The following is a 20166-nucleotide window of genomic DNA, read 5'->3' on the forward strand; positions in this document are numbered from 1 at the left end:
CACCCAAGTTTAGCATTAGTGAGAATGCGAACTGGGATGTGAAACTTTCGTTACTGACAACATTTATGCATTTTGGCCTGGTCCATTCAATGCCATCAGATGGCAGACTTGTATTTCCTTCCAACATTGGCAGTAGATGATGCATTCCTGCTTCCTTCTCCCCCTCAGCTCTTTAGCCTATCTTTTAAATATGCTCCCAGGCACTACTTCCATATGGATCATCTTTAAGAAGTTCCTACTCTGAATCATCTTCATTAAAGGTTCTGTCTCTGGACCTTCAAATACTTCTTGTCCTAGTAAACTCTGACTGTTGATTTTCCTAAAGGAAAAAGTCTGTGGGAACATCCCCATGGCCTGAGCTCCCACAGCTGCAGCCCCCATCAGCAAAAACATCTGTAGACTTTCTTTCCCTTGACACTGACTACCTAAACAGAATGCTGCTCTTTCTGTGGCTGCATGGATGTATGAATGGACTCCTGTACAGCTACAACCATGAACCAGACAAACCAGACTACTGATTACAATAGGATGCAAGTATCCTTGCAAGGCAAAAGCAGGCCAACTTGCCTAGTTTTGTTATTTTCCTGACTGACTTGATCACAGCCCACTGCGAAGGGAGAGGAGTCCTTTTAATCCTGCTCTTCTCCAATGCATTTATAGCAGGGGACACATTGAATTATGAAGCTGAGAGCAGAATCCCAATGCATGACCATCTTACCCGTATATTTGAGTCAAAACACTACTGTTAGCCAGCAGCAAAGCAGGCTTTGCTATAGTGCTCTGATATTGCTAGCAGGGCAGAATTTCTGCCTTTTTCTGCACATAAATGCAGAGCAAATGCACGGTGAATGAGAGAGCAACAAAGGAACTTCAGGGACACAAGCCCTGACATTATATTTAATTATGTTTAAAACTCAGTGTCTTCCTACTGAAAATATGCACAGATTTCAGCCCACAGTCCCACAGCCTCCTCAGGACAGCACAACAGAAGGGTTTGTAATGCAGGGATAGACACAGGGGGGTCCTGCATACCTGCTGTGATACTGAGTGCCTTGGCCAACACATACAACCCTCTAAGTTACATCACTATCTGAAAGCAGGGGCCGGCTCCTACAATTATCGTAGTAAAATGGGCAGGCAATCTGGTTGCACTCAAAGTGGGGGGGCTGGCAACCTCAGTGACATAGGGTTGATGCTCGTGATGTTTCCCGTGCCATTCCTGCTCTTAGGATAATCAGGCAGGCTGGAACACAATTTTCTGCCATGTTCTGTTCCCTGTTGGCTCACCACAGTGGCAAATCTAATTGCAGTCAGTGCCTGTGGCGCCTAGACATCCCTGGCTGGCAGAGGGACCCTTGCTGCCTGCATTGCTCCTCTCTGGGGAGCAGTTAATGGGAAGCAGATAATTCTGCTTGAAACAGCCCAGGGACTGCACTGATTTCTGCCATGGCGCGGCTGAAATAGCCTGGGCTGACTCGGAGGTCACGGAGCAGCAGAAAGGATTTAAAGTCACTTCATTACATATTCAAGGCAACAGAGAGGAATACAAACCAGATGCTGGATACATGGCAAACTAGAGCAAATTTTCATGGCTGTGGATGTCCTGGATATAGAGAAGATACATACAAACCTTTCTGAATAGGAATTATCACAGAAAATCCAGCCAGCCACTCTCCCACTTTGCTCCTTGCATGGCGTGGAAGCAATAAGAGGAAATACTCTATGCGCTGCTACACCCTGCTAAGCTATGTCATATTCCCTAGCAGCTTTAACAACATTTCATTGATCTTTGAGATGAGGGAAAAGAAAGCAGCCTGGTGTTATTGTACAGTAATGAACTCCACCAAGAAGTAATATCACAAAGCATAAAAAATTCAGCACAATAAATAAAGTTCAAGCTGTGGCACTGCTAAACCACAGCAGTGAAAAGAGGATTCTCTCTGTGTGATGGGAGCGATGTAGCTGAACCCTACTGACATCAGGGCCAGGTTCTGATTCAGCAGGAGAGGTGAGACAGTTTCTGTGACACTCAGTCGTCACCACTTGGTTTGATACAGGCTATTTCTGCAGCGTGTTCTCTGGGGTTTCCTCCAGCCTAGTTTTCAGTGTCTCAGCAAAGGAGGGCAATGTATCCCTGGGGAGATGAGTAGATCCCAATCCTGGGGATTCCATACATCAGACAGGATATTTCTGACATTGCTTTTTACCCAACATTAGTCTTGACTTCCCCTTTCCTTGAACTCTGGGCTCTTGCATCCGTTGGTTTGTAGAGGACAGATACAGTTATACAGTCAGGACTGCACAGGCTTTGGCATTTTACATTCACTTTGCACTTTGTTGGAATAGGTGTGAAAAGGTTAAGGAACAAAAGCATTTCACCCAGGGTGGCCCAATTTCCACCTCTCCAAAGCTGCCTCCCTTGTGAATGTGGCAGCACAGTGAAATGTCCCCCTGCAAGATCAGAGTCCCCTGTGTGCACTTGCAATGGACAGAACAAGCAGGAGGGAGTGAATTATTGCTTAAGAGGGACCTGGACTGGGACAGCACTTAAATGCACATGGAGAGATGACAAAACAGGAAAGTTGGGGTGCACGGACATCTCACCTAAGCAGAAATATCTCCAGCTGATCTCTCACCCTCTGCTCCCTTTCTAAGTAGGGGGAATAAACATGGTATTTCTAGGACTCTCTTAACCTGACCTGTTTAAATGCCTGCTTTAGGACAAGAGGAGTTGCAGCATGGGAACACCTATGTCTTTAGCGAGCCAAAGTGGAGACATCCCCATTTGGTCTGGAGCATTCCAGCCACAGAGCAAGAGGAAGGGCCCGAACTCCCAGAATGAGAACACAGCCTATGTATGCATGGAGGAAACAGAACAGGAGGGGAGGGTGGACTGTAACATGAAGCAAAAGAAGTTTGAGGAGGAGCCAAAATGAAATCTGTTTTGAAAGATAAAGTCAAATAACTAAAAACCCCCAAACTCCCCCAAAACAAGACCAACAAGAAAACCCACCTAGTTTGTGCTTACAGTCATCATCCTCACGGTTGTTTTAATGCACATCAGTTATCACTTGCACTGTTCCTGGTTATTCCAGACCTGTTGTCCCCATCCCCAGACACAACCTGGAGATTTTAGTTTGTTTTGCAGCTTTGCCTTTTGTTCCAGTCTTCTGAAATCCCTGCTGCAATCCAAATTATCCCATAGCATGGCATAATTCTGCCTAGGAGACAGGCATCTGTGAGCCAAACTGCCACCATCTCACCTCAATCCAGCACCCTGGATGGGGCAGCCAAGCTGAGAAACCTTCTAGGCAGCCTCAGACAAACCTTAAGCTGTGGCTGCAGGATTGCTAAAGCAATACATCTGCGTGGTGGGAGAGGTGGAAGGATATTTGCTTCCCAGCTGAAGAATCAATTGATGTGCTTTGTACCTGCAGCTCTAAGTGGTACTTGCTAAGGAACTGCCTTGCCCAAGTAAGAGAAACGATATGGAAGTGAGCTATAGATCCCTGCTGAAAGAGGGTCTTTAGAGAGCTCCTGCCCCTCAGCACTCCATCTATTTCCTGGAAAGGGTGAGACTGGTGTCTGTGAACCCTGCTGGGGAGCAAACGCCTTGACCATATGCAGCTCTGGTTGTTGTGAAGCTGAAGCAGGCACGCAAGCAGCAGCCTTGCTGGATGGTGGTACTTCCAGCTGCCTTTGCTTATGCTGTGCTCTAATGGCTGAGCGTGCAGGCTCATCTCCAAGGCTCTCCACTGCCCTACATTAGTGAAATTAGGTTGAGTGGATTTCCGGGTAAAACACTGCCTCTTGGGACCTGCCCAGCTCCCGTCTGACTTGCCAAGATTAATTAAATCAGAGCAGACATCAGCTTATGACCGCAGTAGCAGTAACCTCTCTGCTGATCATTTCTTTTGTGGCTGGTGGCTTGGGTTTTGTTTTCCTTTTTGTCTCCGTTTCACTGCAGATCTTTAAATTACCACGGCTGATGCCAAGAGAAGAGAAATTGCACAACACTGGGACCCTGCTGCAGATGCAGGGATTTTGCGTTTGCTGCTTTCCCACTGTTGGCATAATTATTGCTAATATTGCTTGTGCAGCTACAACTCTCCCATGCTTTCACACTAAAGTATTGCCCACATACAAAGCTGCTTTTTCTTTAGCATTTGTCATGCTCACTCCTTTCTCCCTCCGTCCTCTGCCAACTACAGCTTGGTCAGAGAAGGAACTGAAAACCTGGGCCTCCTCTTTGCTCCCAAATATTAACCTGGGTTTTCCTGCACTGTTACAAGCAGAGCTCGTCTGCCCCGCAGATGACTTCATTTAGAGACATTTTTTGGAGGGTAAGGAGCACTGGAGGGTCCCATTTAAAATCCCTGACCTGAGACTCTCCTAGTTATAATGACATTTGGATCCAGATCTGGATCCAGGCTTCACAGCTTGATTCATCTGTCCCAATCCATCTGTCCTTCTAGGCAGCCAAAAGCCAGTTCCAAGCAGACGATGGTAGGTCTGAGACTGCTGAAATGAGATGCACTTCAGGTTCAGAGCTGTTGCTTACACAGTCCTCTTCCTGATCCAAGTTAGCCCATTGCAGTCTGCCCTATGACGCATCATATGCAGTGCTAAAATCCTACACCCTCCCCACTCGTTGCTTCTCAGAACTGGCAGATTTCTGCTGGCCCAGCAAAGCACTGACAAATGAAGGATTTGGGTATTTCAGGTGAGGGGTTGTGTCTGGTCCAGGGGACTCACTTGCATCAGCCCTCAGTTGCTACAGATCTGCATACCCTTGGCAAACCCTGCAACAGAGTGGTGGGGAGAGATGTCCCCACTGCAAGCAGTAGGCAGGAGGTCCAGGGAAGATGCCCGGTAACTACTGGAAAGAAGCAGGCAAAGAAGCCTGTTAAGGTGACAATAAAAACGTGGATACAGCCACAATACAGGGTAGTTTGCGTCTCCTGTTCCTTGACTACATCTTTGTTTCAGTGCCAACCTCAGCTGCTGTAGCAGAGAGGAAAAAAAGCAACTTCTGCCAATCCCATGGCTGGTAACTTTGGTCCAAGCTTGGACTGCAGTCTCTCTTACTGATCCTGCTAACCCCTCAGAGGACAGCAAACCCCAGTTCTGTCACCCCAGCTACCTTTGCGCTTTGTCAAGCTGAAGAGCCAGTAGCTTAGGGATTCCCTCTCCCTCCCCTCCTGCCCCATGCCTTTCTTCCCCCAGCATCACCACAGAGCTCCCTGCATCCTGCATCGGCATCTGCATGTGCAGCGGATGGAAAGGGAGGGAGTGGTGGGAGAGATGCTCAGGGTGTGTGGCGGTGAGGAGGGGGAGACAGGCTGGTAGCTCCATTGCAAAGCATCTTTCACGGTGTCTAGACACCAGCTGCTGGGTTGCCAGGGAAACTCCCCAAGTTTGGCTGATGGGAGGGAGCAGTGAGGTCTCCAGAGAAATGGGAGTGGTGGAGGAAGAGGGTGGAGAGAGAAGCATGAGGATGTTTCTTGTGAAGGAGAGGTGCTAACCCTGTTACAGCTGCATTTGCAAAGAGTTTTGCTTCCTGCAGAATGGGAAACAAGCGGCTCTCCATCTTTCTTCCACTGCTGTTTCCTTCCCACACCTATGGATGCAGCCAGGCCTGAAGGCTGAGACAAATGGCATGCCAACTGCTGGCTGGTCATTTATTCCTGCCTATTACCACCACTGTTGGCCCAAAATTCCTGTGTGCAGTACCTATAACTGGGCAATTGCAATCCACTTAGGGTTGGAAGAAGCCTAAATGGACTAGAGCAGTTAGGTTTTCAGACAGTGAGATCTCTAACAATGCCTCTCTCTTGGCCACCATCACTGCTATATGCAAATGCAGCTCAGGGAGGACAGGACGCTCCCAACTACCCTCCCAACAGGGAGGACAGGACGCTGGCAGCAGCATCATCTGTCATGGTGTTTCCACAGGGATGCTTTGTTGCACCAGAAAGTGGTGGGCTGTGTAGTACAGTGGCCAAACAGGAGGTAAAAGAGCCCCTTTGGGATGAGGATGCTTTGGAGGCAGATGTTTCACACTGGTATTGAGTGGCCTCCTGCTAACCATGTCAAAGGTGCTGACCTTGACAGACTCCATGGCCTTTATAGCCAGAAAGCTTGAAATGGAGAAATGGGAAGTGACTTGTGCAGGGTCTCCCCAGCCATGAGCTGGGGTCAGAGCTGCTCGGATTCACAGTCAGTTGCTCACTGCCTTGCTGGAGCAGAAAGGCTCCCTTTGGGAGAGGTTCCAAGCACCAGCCTCCAAGCACCTACCTCCCCAGTGAGGATGAACCAGAGTCTAAGACACCTCTGCAGACACTCAGACCACAGTTCTTCATTGTTCACTGCTTGACTTCCCAGCAGGGCAGTGTACTGGTCTTTCTGGATACAATATCCAGATTGTACTGGATATATAAGATAAAACGTGGATATAATATCCAGACCATACCTTTATGATGAGCCCTTTGTGAACATCAAAAGCGGTCTCCATTGTGACCTTCCCCAATTGTTACAGGCAGCCAGCAATGTATTTATCTGGTCTTTGTCACCACAACAACGGCCTAAATCACAATCATGGAGGGATTTTATCCTTGTGATACCTCAGTGAAGAAAGCAAGGGCTTTCAATCTGCATTTGAGATGCCATACTGAGCAAAATATGAAGACCTGGGCTGTGGTCACACAAAAGCCTGTGGTGTACCCAGGAGGTTGAGTCGCCTTGGCTTTCATTCCAGCATCTCAACCAGCCACTCTGCACACAGAAGCTCCATGAAATCCAGCAATCTCCATAATACCTCATCCTCCTCCCCAACTGTCACAGGTAGAAGAAAACCATTCATTTCATTATCCAAGGAAAACCTAAGAAGAAATATCCCACAGATTGTTCTTTACTCTTCTCTTCTGCCCCTGTTGATTTCACATAGGTCCTGCACAGCAGAAAGGGTACTCTTAATTCCTTAAATGCCTTGTGATTCGAACAGCTTGAATATAGAGGTTTTTACTTGCTTCCAGCTGTGGAGTGTAACAGTTGGCAGCTGCTCTTGGCATACACGTTAGAAAACAGGAATTCTCCATCTCATGCAACAACATTCTTTTGTGTCACCCATCTTTTCCCATCTTTGCTGGGTTAAGTTCTGGAAGATGGTTTAGAAACAGAGACCATTTGAGGGTACAGCAGAACAAGGCCTTTATAAGACACATCCATTTATTCTTTAGCCTCTTAACGGTGGGAAGAAATCACAGGAAATATAAGAAGAGATGGAAATACCCTCAGTAGATAATGTCGAGGAGAGAAAAATGCAGCCTTACTGAAGTGACTGATAGTGAGTCCTGTACAGCCAGGACATTTCTGGCAAAGTAATTAATTCAGGGAATGAAGCTTACAGCACTTTGGGAATGGGGGTTTGGGTTTGGAGAGGCCTGGCAGATGCACAGAGCATAGCACGGCAAGTGACAGTAGCCTGATGGACAGATCAGATCCTCAGAGGTCTGCCCATCTTCCAGCCTGGCAATCGTGGTAGGATCAGTAGGGGGATAAAAATGAACCCAAAGCCATGGCAGACTGCTAGCATTTACACAGTACTGATCCTGAAATACAGAGGGTTACGGAGAGGAAGGAAACCTTTGGGTTCTCCATCTACAGCTCCCACTTCATCACACAGGACCAGCTCCAAGGCTCCTTGCACTGGCAAAGTTGGCCAGGGGAAAGAGGCCAGGGGAGGGAATCTTCCATAATTGCAGTAAAAAGGTGTAGGAATTCCGTCAGTGCCTCCAGGATTGATGCATTGCTCCTGCTTTTGTACTCTTCCCCCTTCAGATGGCAGTGGCAGGAAAACGAATTGCTGCAGCCCTTACTACACACCTCCCTTCCCCCAGCCCAAAAGACATGTGCCATTCATAAGCTGCCTGACTGCTGGTCTCCATTATTAAAGCCTAGAAGGCTGATAAATTGGGGATTCATGGAGCCTGCAAGCCTCCAACAACCAGATTGCCATGGAAACCAGAGGCAGCCTCCATCTCCAGCAGAAATGATATCGATCTAGCTGAAGGCAGGGAATTACAATCAAGGAGGAGATATAAAATGTCTCTTTTCCTTTCCCTTCTCCATCCTCACATTTTGTGCTTAAATGGAGGAGAAATTTCATTTAGAGAACATTTGTTTCTGTCCATCATCATGCACTGAGGCTCTGCAAATTGGACACTAAACTAAATCAAGTGCCTGTTGTCAGGCCTTCCGCAGCCATCTTGTTGATAACTGTCCCCAGCAGTTACAACATCACCACCACCAGCTCTTTGCATCAAAGATACTACTAATATTTCCCATATGCACAGCTGGGGTGCACACACGTGGATCCCAATGTGTTCTGTGCAAAGTGAGCACTGAAACACAGCAGCTGCTCCCTAGGAAGCAGGTCAGGCTTAATGCTGTACCCACCGAAGCTCCTGGGTGCCTCTGCTTTTCATTTAAACAGGAGGAGGTCATCACACAGCCCTTATGGCAGCACAGACATAAGGAAGAGGCGTTTTGAACTGTGAATGCTTGTGGGGAAATGCCCACAACATGGAGTAGCATTGGCAGTGCAAAGCAGCCCTGCCCAAAGTCCCCTCTTTGGGAGTGCTGAATCACAGCCCTCCAAGGGATGGAAAGATCAGGAGTTACAGCACCCACCCTGCAAAACGGAGTGGGCAGCTGGACATTTTCCCCAGTTCATTCTGCAAAGGCTAGATCCTTCTTGGTCTGTCACCGCATCCCTTGCGTACCATGCCTAAGGGCTGGCGATGAAAAGGCTCAGCTTGACTTAAAGTGTGAGGTCTGACTGCACAGTTACCCATTCCACTCCCAAGAAACCTCTGTGATCAGAGGTGTGGTGATGTTTACCCAGTAAGTGCTCAGCCCTTGGGAAAAGGAGGGCATAGGAGAGCTCTTCTTTAGAGAGCTGAGATGCATAGTGGGAAGCAAGGAGGGAGCTGCCTGGAAACCCCTTCATTATTGCTCCTGTTGCCAATGGCAGTCTTCCCTGTGAAAGTAATTCTGATTTTGATTCAAATCTGGGATTTAGTTATGTATTTATTTGTTAAACCTCAGACTTCTCCCAGCTTTGAAGGCACTTCCCAATTCAGTCAGTTAGGTAATGAATTTGGCCTTGACGTGAGTGCACCAGGCAGGTTAGCTGCAAATTCTGGGGAGACCTCATAGAGGTGCAGCGAAGCAGTCCCATGCCCTGTGTAGAGATGGCCATGTCATGGGGGCATGCAGCCACGTTGCATCACCTAACACCCTGGAGCAGCAGGTATATTGCCAGGTTGTCAACGGCAGAGTCAAAACTCCTCAGTGCTTCCCATTGTGGTGGAAAATAATACCTTTATGGGGTGCTGAGAGAGCCCTCTGCTGAGGTAGCCTACAGGTTGCCCAGAGAGGTGGTGGATGCCCCATCTCTGGAGACATTCAAGGTCAGGCTGGATGTGGTTCTGGCCACCCTGATCTAGATGAAGATGTCCTTGCTCATTGCAGGGGGTTGGACTAGATGAGCTTTGAAGGTCCCTTCCAACCCAAACTGCTCCCTTCCAACCCAAACTGGTCCCTTCCAAACCCAAACCAGGCTTGAACTGCCTCACAATTGCACTGCAGCATAGGAAGTGGCACTGCACCATGTAGTGCTCATGTGGTCTCCCCTGGTGCTCCAGCTGACTTATTTGCTGTTAAGGTCCTTGGCTTGGGTCTTGCCTGCTGGTTGCAGAGCAATGTCATAAGATATCCACATGGATGAACATGTCCCTTTTACTCTTCCTCTCCTGCTGGAGCTGTTCCACTTCCATAAATCATTAAATATGCATGGGGCCAGAGGAAAACATTGACTCTGTAGACCGGTGGTGAGGGCACTCATCTGGAATGGGGGAGACCAAACTCCACATTCCAGCTCCAGCAAGCAATAAATGATTCATACAAAGTGGAACAGCTTCAGCAGGAGGGATCAGGGGAGACTTTGTCCAGCAGCCCAGCGGTTTGCTTGCAAAGCTCATTGGATTTCAGCTTCCTAGGGTAAGTCATGGGCCCATTTTGTCTTCTGTCTCATTCAGGGAGTACCTGACCCTCATGTGCTAACTGCTATAAAAGCTGGCAAAGGTTTCTCTTACTACTTTAATGTACAAACCCCATCATTGCTGGTACTGGTACATTATGTTTGGGTTTGACAGATAAAAAGGCTCTTTAATGAAAAAGAGTTTCCCAGAAATATTCCAGCTGAGCAGGACTCAAAGCCCTCTATGGAGGTGGCTTGAACTGCAGCTAGGCTGGACTCCTCTGGTAGAAACACGTGTATGTGTTTTGCTAGAAATGAGGACAAGAGTAGTTGCATGCTACATCAGTTAGGAAGAGCTGGAATTTTCTCACTGATGTGAAAACCAGTGACTCTATCCATCTTTCTCAGTCATTTTGCTTCAGCCATGAAGAAGGCTTCTAGCTTGAGGCACAAAGAAAGGTTTTCTGTCTCATTTTGTATCTATTGAGTGCAGCGAACAGTGGTGGCTTAGTATCTCTTGAGACCAAGCTCTGCTGTTCATTCAGAGAAGTGATGCTGCTCAGCAGCAGTGCTGTGCACTTCCTCACCCCACCTTCCTGCTGGGCTTCAGGTGTGTTTGGGAGAGGCTGTGTCATGGACAACAGGTCAAGTTCAGTCCTAGTGCCTGGCACCTTATTTGGTCACACTGGTAGGTCTTTTCATCCTCAAAGAAGCCTAAAGACACATGGCAAAACAGTTTACTGTAGTGAAGGATCACTCAAAAACCCACCAGTCCTATTGACTTGCAAACCTGCAGCACACTGCATGTCATAGAATCATAGAATCATGGAATGGTTTGGGTTGGAAGGGACCTTAAAGCTCATCTGGTTCCAACCCCCTGCCATAGGCAGGGACACCTTCCACTAGACCAAGTTGCTCCAAGCCCTGTCCAACTTGGCCTTGAACACTGCCAGGGATGGGGCAGCCACAGCCTCTCTGGGCACCCTGTTCCAGCGCCTCAGCACCCTCATAGTGAAGAGCTTCTTCTGGATGTCTAATCTATATCTGTACCCTGGGACAGATGTAGGACTGAGGTGTGATACAGCGTCAGGAGATGTAGGTGGCAGTCATGCCTGCTCACTGATTGGCGATAAAGAATTTACTTCCTTTCCCTCTGTTTTCATCATCTGAATTCCCTGTGTACCAGCATGCAGACAAATGGCCAGACAGAACTGTTGCAGGTGTCAATTGTAGCAGCCCTACTGAAGATAACCTCTGATCAGACCCTGTGAAGGTCTGAGGCAGATTTCCATCCCTTCTGACCACAAGGGAAAGCAAAAGACCAATATTACAATATCGCACTGAGTCCCTCCCAGGGGAAGAAACGTACAGGCAATTTGTAAGCAGGTCAAAGATGAGGACCACAGACCTCTTCAGCTCACACATCTTCCTGAAGTACGGCAGGGCAGGCTCCAGCCCATGCCTTGGTCTCCTGTGGCATGGCCCTTGTTTCAGCACTGTTGACTGAAGATTACTCTGAATTGCTTATGACACTGATGCTGAAATCATGGGTGAAATCCTAGCCTTACAAAACTTGATGAAGCTTCCATTTCAGCTAAAGGGCAAGCGCTGCCTCCAAGCTGTCTGGAAAAGAAGGGAGGAAGAAGGGAAACTTGGAAGAGAAATTCTGGAATAGGTAACACAGGATGTCTAAGCTGGAATAAATACCCTTTCATATCTAAGCCCACAGTCAGTCAGAGGATAGGGTCTTACCTAAAATCGCACCAGTTATGGAGTTAGTCCACGTGAACTTGCATCCACACCTCCCTCCTAGAGGCCTGTGTCATTTCCAAATCAATGGGTGCCCAAAGCTTTCAGGAACAAAGCAAAGGGGGTTTTAAAAGTACTTTCCACCACCCCAACTTTAAAATGCTTTTACTTCATTCCATGCTTCGTCTCTTCAAACGGTTATCCAGTCAGGTCTTTGAATCATCTTTCACAGCTGCTAAGATGGTTCTGCCAAAGCCAGCAGCACTGGGGAGCGTTCCTGCAGGCTGGTCACAGCTCTCTCCTGCCCTCCCATCCCTTTCCCTGTACATGCAATGCTTTATCAGCTACGGTTCTGCAGCACTGCACTTTAGCCTTGGGATTTGGATGCTTTTCCAAATGTCAGAGAGATTTTCTTCTTCATTAAGCCCTGTAGGTTACAGGTAATGTCCGGTTATCATTACTAACATTCCCAATTACTGTGTTTTGCTGAGGGAAGATGGAGAGGTTGAATAGTGTCTTCCACCTTCTGCTTTCTTTCATAATGAAAAGAGGACTCATTTGCTATTGCCTAAAGATACAGCTGGAAAGCATGTGGTCTTTTGAACACTGAGTAATTAGGACCTTATGACCTTTATCTAAGATTTGTTTACATGAAGCCTTGGGTCTCACTTTTCTTGTGATTAGGAGAAAAGCATTTTCCTTTACATCTCTGGACTCTGTCCAGGTTTCCATAGCTCTTCTCCTGACTACCCTGCAACTCTGCACAGGGCAGGGGTCCGACATGGGCTCCTGGCTGCCAGGACCTCAGCTGAGATCTCAGCTCTGTTCTAGTGTCCCATGCTGACCATGATGTAGCTAAAGACACAGGGAGAAAAAAAGAAACACTTCCACAGATCACATTCATGTTTAGAATCATAGAATGGTTTGGGTTGGAAAGGACCTTAACATCATCCAGCTCCAACCCCCTGCCATGGACCATACTGACAAAGGCTCTGCCCAACCTGGCCTTAAACACTGCCAGGGATGGAGCATTTACCACTTCTTTGGGCAACCTGTGCTAGTGCCTCACCACCCTCACAGTAAAGAACTTCTTCCTGATATATATATATATACACACACACACACACACACACACATATACGTGGGTAAACATATGGCCATACAGGTCTATGTGAGCTCCATCTGCCTGGGGTTTGAAGTTACAGTTGTCCTTCTCCTAGGATGGTTGCCCGAAGGCTAGTGAACCCATCCTGTCCATGGACACACATTGTCTGACCCTTCAGTTGAGACCTGTCTGGCATGGGAGACCCTACCAGAGGCATAAGCCACTACCAGCATAGCTCTCAACCTCACAAGGGCACACAAGCTCTTTCCTCACAACAAGGGGGTGTCCGTGAAAGAGCATGTATATGTATATGCATATATTTGGTGATGATAAAGGCAAGGGTCTTTACATGGTACAGACCTAAGGGGTATGCAAATGTAGCCCTTAGCAAGGAATACAGAACTAGGATGAAAGTCACAGTTCTGGTAAACTGCAAAACCAGACCAGACTCCCCTTCAGAGAACAGCGAAGCACACAACAGCAACACTCTCCATTGTTCAGTTTCCCCCATACATTAGTGTCAAGTGTATCCTCTACTTTCTGCCTGAAAGACAGTCGATGCCAGCAGAGAGGAAAGGTAGGGAATGAGGGAGCCCTCCTTTAAGCCAAGCTTGCAGCATGAATGTAGTAATGAGAAATATATTGACACTGTTCAAACTGGGCTTGCACAAGTTGGTCTTTCACAAGTCTATTGGAGGTCCAGAACTGGAGGTGGAACCTACCCCACAGAGCTGATGCTTGCCTTGTAAGCTTCCTGTCACTGCTTATGTCTTCTTTAATTCTCTTAGCCACTGCCAGTCTCATAAACCATCATATGTCTGAATAAGATATTTGTGCAGTGCCTTTATAAAGAGAAGTCCCAACTCCACAATGGACCTGGATGTCACTGCAGTCATCAGTGCTTGTTGGGTAGCTGTTTACAGAAAGCAAAGATGTTGGTGTGCATAAGGACTGGGATGAGGAGCAAAACAGAAGAAATACTGCCTTTCTGTAAATGCATGTACAGCCTTTTCTGGACTAGTGAGTATCGTGTTTGTCACCCCATCTCATAAAGGACATTTGCAGATTTAAAAGGCATATGCAGGCAAAAGTAACAGATGCTAAAAAGCATGGGAATCATTTCATATAAAAAGCAGTTGAAAGCATTGCTTGTGTTTTCTTCAGGAAAGAGAAGGGCTACAGTACTATGTCCTCTGTGAATATGTTTGTACTATATGAGGCTATATACAATAATCAGTGGCATAAAGTAGGGCTATCAGAAGCTTTTGCTCTTTCTGTAACATAACACAGGTACAGAAAGATACTTAGGGCAATGGTGGCCAATTCATTGCTGAACTTTCTGACCATTGTACAGTTGGTGGGAGCTAGGGAAGCTGCTGACAGTCAGATATTGTTCATTTATATACGTATCATATAAAGCCACAGTTGCAATGACTATCAAATAATACATCATGCTTTTTTTAGTTAAACTAAATCCTAGGACAGAGATGAGTCCTAGTAGAGAAGCAGTTTACCTCAGATCTGCCCATAGCAGTATTTGGTGCTAGCCACTGTGAGAACTACAATAAATGGATGCTAGGCCTGACTCAGATTGGCAGTTTCTGTGTTCCTCGACTAGTTATTTGCATGGACCCTTGGGAGTACAACTTCACCTTGCCAGAGCCCATGGAGTTGCTGCAGAGGTTGGAAGTGATCACTGCACTGCCACTGATAATCTGGTATTAATGCACCTATTGCACAGCTCTTGAGCAATGCCTAACTAACCTGATTGTGCTGACCTGGTGAACTTTCCCAATCCCTTCCTTCTGCACATGGCAGTCATCCGTACCAGAGAGTCAGTACTGCTACCTTCAAAGTACTGCTCTTTGGAGCTGTAAATCCTGGCTGATACTCTGCAAGCTTATATCTACCTGAGAAGTTCAGCCTATTTGATCCTAGTGTAAAGAGATGACACTGGTGGTTGGTGAAGAGCACAGCTATAGCAAACAGCTGACACTTTAACTTCATTGTCTGCCTATTCTGTCCCCTGGTCTGCTATGTGAGCCCTTCTTAGTAGAAGATTTGGCTATCATTTACGGCATAAAGCCTTCCTTCCATATGGGAACTTGGGTGAAGATGATCTGAGTGCACTTGTAGCGGGCTACTATGGAAGACATTATAATAAGGAGACAGTGATTTTAAGCAAAACCTAGGTGGAGCTTAACCATCAGTACTGGATGTAGAGAGCCGTGTGTTAGCATGTGTGACCACTGTATAACATGAGCACATACCATGACATTAGTATGCATGGTCTTAAACAACACCTGCATGTCCTGCTTCTGAGAGCTCCCTCCTACGGAGGTGTGTCAGACTGTAATGCTCTCAGTGAACCCTGGTATATCTGTTACTGTACAGGTTCAAGACTGATAGCTTTGTGCAGCTGGAAGAATAATATAAAGATATGAAGAAGAGTGAGGCCTACCAACTCCCTACCAACAGGAACCCTGTGCAGTGTGCTATGATCAATGAAGAGGGGTCGGTTGGTACCGCAGCAGCCGTGACTCCCACCGTTAGAAGGGATGTGAAAGATTGCTGTCACCTCTCCTATCATTTCCATCCTTCATAAAATGAGCCAGCCTTGAGTGTCCATGAGTTTCTTACTGAAATCCCATAAGAACTGGTACCTCCTTGGTGCAAACCAGTGGTTAACCTGCTCTCCTCCAAAGGCCTTTTCCAGACTCAGTAAATCATTGATAAATATGCTTAGTGCCACCTAAGAGTTCATCAGAAGAGGTCAGATTCTGCTCCACCACTAGCCCAATAATTCAGTTCCCAACTATATGGGGCAAACTGCATCTCATTAGAAAATAGCAGTCCTGATGCACACACGGGGCCAGAGACAGCATTTCACAGCAACAGGAATAAATCCTGCACCTGGAGCAGGTAGGGCGTAGGTTTCCTATTCTCTGGGAAACTATGACATTCCACTTTCCTCCCCCTGACCCTCATGTGCAAAGCAGGCTGAAAAAATATACATGCAGTGCTTATGCCCATAGAACCATAGAATGGTTTGGGTTGGAAGGGACCTTAAAGATCTGGTTTCAAACTCCCTTCCATAGGCAGGGACACCTTCCACTAGACCAGGTTGCTGAAAGCCCGGTACAATCTGGCTGATGCTGATAAGGTAAATTGATAAGTTTACCTTATCTAGGTGAGTTGCTATTCACAATGGTCTTTGGATATAAAACGCTTGGACTCAGACATGAGGCTCCTATTCCCTTGTAGACACAAGGCAAAGATTAAAAATTTCAGAGCAGCTGAGAATAGAGCACACACTTTGACATCTTTCAGCACGTTGCAGGTAACCCAAATCGCATTCATAGTCTTACTTTGTTGCTGGAGTAGTACTACAGACAGAAAACTGCTGGCACGCTTGCTTAGAGTTGTTCCCTCTGGGGCAGTCATGGGAAGAGTACTGTATTTGCATTGCTTTCCTCAGCTGCCAGGTGTAGCAGTAGAGATAAGCTCTCATGAAGCAGGGCTGGCAGTGAAGATGTTCTGCCTCATGCCAGCCACCCATGGGCCAAGGCTAAAATTCCACTTACACAACCACAATCCTCTTGCAGAGTGCAGGCTGTACCGTCTGGCTGGTACCTGACAATAGACAGCCTCCCTTTCCAAATCTTTATACAGCCGGTGCTCCCTAGGTGCAGCAAGTATTGTCCTTCCATCAATAGGCTGATTGAACTGAAAATAAAGAGCTGGTTCAACTCTAAGCCATACAAAAGGATCCATAGGGACTTGCTCCCTCTGAGGAAGCAAAGAGAAGATGGTGCCTTCCAGTGCTCCTCGCTTGCAGGATATAGGGCCCTGGGGGAACTGCTGGCCCGCTTACATGCAAAGCAATTGTCATCTGGCTGATTTTTCGTTTCATCTGTGAAACTGCTCCATTGTAAAGCTATTTCGTCAAGTGGGAGAAAGCATTCCTCATTTCCCAACAAAAGAAGATCCATTTGTTTCCTTAGGCACAATTTACTCTTCCACATTTCTGGGCTTTGTTGTATTCTTACCTGACAATCTGAGAGTGCTTTTGATGTGAGAGCTAGCCAAATTTGGAGGTGAGACTCGATAACCTGGGAAAGTACAAAGAGAATCTAACACTGTGACATTCACATCCTCTCCTACCCATAAGGCACACAGTAGCCCATTTTCTTCTATAGTCTGCTGTGCTGGATGCCAATCTCACTTCAAAGCCACACTAATGTAGACTCTTTACAGTGACTTTGATGGAGACTCTCTGGATTTAAGACAATGCAGTCTGGACTGGAATAAATCGCACCTCCTCATCCATACGTAACATACAAATTCCCTCCTGCCACTTTTGAATTTTGTCCTGTTGAGCAGGTTGGCATCTAAAGGAGCCTCTCTGAGCAAAATACCAACACCAAAGAGGCAAAGGCTGGATCATAACAAGAAACCCTACAAACCTAAGTCTTGGCGAGGATGCTGAGATAAAAGAACACTTTTTTGGCATAAGTCACCCAACAGATGTGAAAAGAATGAAGAGATTTTCCTTCTTACATCAGTCCCTCATTGCCACCGAAGAAAGCCCACTTTGGAATCCATATCCTTATCCCATCTACTTCTTGATACATCAAGGATGCCTTAGAATCTGCCCTACTGTACAACTAGGAATGCCTGAGGTTCCAGATCAACTAATACTGGTTTCCTAAGACATTACGGACAGACAGGTAGAGTATGTGGAACTGAACAACAAGGACAGCTGAGGGCTGTCAGGGGAATTAGCAACTGGTATAAAGAATCAACCAGCCTTTCCTCAACTCCATAAACATTAAATATTGACAATTAAAAAACATGCATTTCTCTATCTGGTTAGTTATTCCTTTCCCTTCTTCTTTTCTTTTTCATCCCACTCTTAGATGAAGGCAAGAATCTCTTCTGGATAGAAACGAAATTCCCTTTTGCTTGTGTTTGCACCAGATACCCATGGCTAACACCATAGAGCCATTGTAGTAAATGCAAGGCAGATGAACATCACTGCACACAAGTAGCAGGGCTAGCATGCCTCATGGGTATAGCAGCCAAGCATGCCATGGCAATCAGCCAACCCATGACACTGGATGGGAGCCAATTTGCTTTATTTTTGGCAGCCTGATGCTGCATACTACTGTGCCAGTCTTCGATCACAGGAACAGTAAGAGGTGACCTTTGAAAGCCAAGGGGACTGATGGAATTGAAAGAGGATCTGCCCCCGGGCTGGAGGACTACTGGAGTGGCAGATGCTTGATAGCCCTCCCTCTTCTATGGATGACCACTGTGGTCATACCAGCAACCACCAGTGCTGTGTTTCGACTGGGAGAAGGGTCAAGACATGGCAAATGTATTTAAGTCTATGGGAAGAGTAAGTACCAAAAGAGAAACAGGGACATTTAAAGAGATGAGAGGGAGAAATAGGATTAAGATAGGAAAAAGACAAGAAATGCTTTCTGTCAGGGAATATTTCCTCTCTTTGGGAACTTCTGTACTGTAATAATGCTCTGTTGTGAGATATTCTTTAAGGAGAAAGTAGCTTCTTACTATTCTGGACATTGTGCTATGTGTTCTGCAAAGTGTATTGCAGAACACAACCCAGCATCCTCAGATGGGCAAGAAGGCCTGTTCAATCTTTTTTGCATTCCCTTCTTGGATGGCTCTGGGGGCACCTACCCAGCTGTCTGACGTTGTGATTGGAAGGGTGATACCATACTGGGATAGGAAAAAAATCTATATTCATTAACATTTTAAAGGGACTATCAGTTTGACTGTGGCCACACACTTGCCATGTTTGCTTTCTGCAAACATTGGCAAGCTTGAGTGTCCCTGCATGCATATTGAATAAGTATAAAGAGATGCACATCCTGGTCTTGAACACTCAAACAATCACTGAAAACTCATTTTAAAATATATATTTGATTGTAGACTTTCCAACTTAACTCTGTTGGCCAGATATTTACATAAGTAACAGTATCATGTGCAAATGCATGTGAAATCATGCATTTAAATAGCCACTTCAAATGATGTGGCCATGAACGGTCAGCCACTTCAGATGATTTTAAAGCCAAAAAGAGCATGAGGAAAATACCTGCAAATAATTTAGAATACTGCATAGAACTAAACCATTCTTTGATGACTGGTGACTCAAACGAGGTAACATTAAGCAAATGAAATAGGCTGCTACTATGAATTTCCTACCTCTATCCATTAGAGCACATTAACATGAATAAAAATAGAATGTTAATTCAAAGCAGAATCACTATTCCTGTTCAGGAATACGGCATCCCAGGTCTGAAATGAGAGTTAATTATCACTCATTATCCTGTTCACAGAGAACCCCAAAGCACTGATTCACTCTGTCCTATTTTTGCCATTCATGTTTATACCTTTGCCCAAGTATAAAAACAATGCAAGTACAGCATGCAACATGCCAAATTAGATTTCACAAATCACATGACGTTTATTTTGCCACTCAACTCATCATACAAAGAAAGAACAAAGGGTTGGAGACCTGGACAGCAAAAAGCCAACTGGAACAATGCAACTTCAAGGCTTATCTCTAGAAATGTTTACGTGAATGGACGTAAAACCACTAACTCTTTGTTACTGCGTACATTCAGTTCAGACTCATGCTCTTGAAGGCTGCTCCCTTTGTCCATATATTAAATCATACATGTTCTACATGAGCTCCTTTCATAGCACTTGTCTGTCCTTTTGGATACCTGTTCTTTCTTATCTGTCCACTTTGTTGAGCAGGAACAGAGTCACCCAAAGTGCCGAATGAGCTATGAAGCTTAGAGAGTGGGAATTGTCATTTGTGGGAAAAAAGTGGTGGACCAAATGAAATTATGGAGAAACACCAGTAAGTGCAAGATTGGATGCTAAGCCTCTGTAACATTTGCATCAGGCTATTTAGAAATATCAAGGTGATATATCCCATTTTTACCCGAACAAGCTAATAAATGCAAGAAGGACCTATACAGCTGAACGACTCATGAATGTGGAGGCCAGTTATGCTTGACTCTGCCTCTGCACATGTGGTGCCTACCTCTGATGTTATTATGTTGTTTACCTTGTCTTTCTTTGATAACGTAAGGAAGGTAAAGAACAAGAGCAAAAGTATCCTCAAGTTTTTGATCCGTTTTCTACCCAGCTCAGTATCACAATTCAAAACCAGCTCTTTATGGTTTGTAAACACTATGCCTCTGTCAAAAATGTTCACTTTTGCCTCTCAAAA

The 20166-nt window shown here is 46.1% G+C and overlaps 1 protein-coding gene across 1 annotated transcript in view; it reads right to left on the minus strand.

Annotated features, from left to right (window-relative positions):
- The window catches only part of GAP43 (growth associated protein 43), a 56689-nt gene that overhangs the window by 7457 nt on the left and 29066 nt on the right, over nucleotides 1-20166 (minus strand). The window lies entirely within an intron of this gene.

This window comes from Neopsephotus bourkii, unplaced genomic scaffold, assembly GCF_033783945.1.
Source record: "Neopsephotus bourkii isolate Nb327-2 ecotype Australia unplaced genomic scaffold, CSIRO-AGI_Nbou_v1 NB_911, whole genome shotgun sequence".
Lineage (NCBI taxonomy): Eukaryota > Metazoa > Chordata > Aves > Psittaciformes > Psittacidae > Neopsephotus > Neopsephotus bourkii.